The sequence below is a fragment of the Neolamprologus multifasciatus genome, chromosome 1 (genome assembly GCF_963576455.1).
Source record: "Neolamprologus multifasciatus chromosome 1, fNeoMul1.2, whole genome shotgun sequence".
Classification (NCBI taxonomy): domain Eukaryota; kingdom Metazoa; phylum Chordata; class Actinopteri; order Cichliformes; family Cichlidae; genus Neolamprologus; species Neolamprologus multifasciatus.
In genome coordinates this window covers 29,388,228-29,389,882 of record NC_140439.1, presented here as the reverse complement: position 1 = coordinate 29,389,882, position 1,655 = coordinate 29,388,228, and the positions used below count along the sequence as shown (strand labels likewise).

Sequence of the window (1,655 nt, the reverse complement as noted above, 5' to 3'; positions counted from 1 at the left end):
AATTCCTGAATATTTTTGTTTTCTTTTTTCTTTTTATGTGATGAGAAAGAAATTATTTTACCTCTCATCACAGCTTTCCCTGCTTCCCATAAAACAGAAGCTGATGTTCCGGGAGTGTCATTAAAGTCTAAATATGAAGTCCACTCTTTTTTAAAATATTTAATAAAGTCTTCATTTAAATATTTATTAACAACCGTTTTACAATGCCTAGCAATAACATTGTTAAATGGATTTAAAGTTAATTTTCTCGCCAATTTTCTCGCAACGCCAATCCTACTTATTTATTTCCTACTGCACCCCTGACTGTGCAGGTGTGTTCAGAAGCCCCCTCCCCCGTCTGACTATTCCTTAATGCCAGTGTTGTGGAGGGAGGGACGATTTCTCAATTTAAAACTGCAGGCTGTCGGTATAAATTTTACAGCTAACTACAACAGAGAAATTGCCTCGTTTCATAATTTGTTAGTACAAAGTGTGCGACCAGAACTAAGCTAAAAACATATGACATTTTAACGTAGCAGTTTTCATCAATACAATTACTCTTTTAATAGAGCAGTAGCTAATAGAGCACATAGAAGGTCATTCTGTGGCATCCAGTCCACCAGTAAAGTGTTATTGCCCAGATTGGCTGGTCTGTCACCTTTATACTTCCAGATCACTTTCTGTGGTAGTTTAGCAAAAGCTGCAGCGATCTCATTTGCCATGTCAGAAGGAAGTTCAGTCACAAAAGTCCCCAAAGACATGAGGATGAAGCCATGCTCTCCAGAACTCTGCACAAAGTCCTCCAAGTGCAGAGGCAGAGGTTTAGCAGGTTTGGACTGGAACCCTCCAATATAAACAAAATTAGGCATTGTGGGCCGTGGGTACTCAAACACAAAGTCCACTCTCATCAGCGAAATGTCTGCATCAATCATTAACTCATTAAAATCATAACCAGGCCCAAGATATTTGTCAGTTAATTTCTGGTATACTAGTCTAACTAAGAGGTCATTTTGTATTTGGGTTATAATGTGCAAAAGCATGTTTGTAACTCTCTGCAAAAAGGTCATCTTGTCAGTATTCCCTGTTCCTGTTATAGGAATATAAGACAATGGTGAAGGAGTTATGGAAAAATGTGACTCTGCAGCTATAAGTCAGCGAACATTATAAACCAAAGGAAGGTTCAAATATTTGGCCAGAATGACTCCAACACCCCAGCAGGGGTCAGCGAGTAGCAGGTCAAACTTGCTGTCTTTCAATTTTCTCATCAACTCACTGTCATCCATCATTGCTGTTACTACTGCACCTACGCCTTTGTGGGCATCAAGAAATGTGCCAAACATCCCCACACTCATGTGGAGAAAACTAATCAAGGGGAGGGCTCCTCGTTCAAATTCTATGATCTCAGCTACAATCCTTGTGATGAATGTTTGATCCAAGGTGTTTTCCACTGGAACTGTAAAGGCACTGTAATAAGATGAGTTATCTTTTATGTACCAGCTTTTACTAGAACGCAGAATGGTGATATTGTGTCCTCTAGAGTGCAAAGCCTCTAGTAGAATTTCCATGTTTATCCAGTGGCTGCCTTCAGAAGGATAGACCAAGATGTTGCCTCCTTCACAGGCTTTGGGAATTAGGATGAGCAGCAGGAAAGCAGTGCAGCAGCAGAGGACCCTCAT

The 1,655-nt window shown here is 40.2% G+C and overlaps 1 pseudogene; it reads right to left on the bottom strand.

Moving 5' to 3' along the window:
* Positions 1 to 422: 422 nt before the first annotated feature.
* Positions 423 to 1,655, bottom strand: LOC146526015 (UDP-glucuronosyltransferase 1A1 pseudogene; annotated as a pseudogene).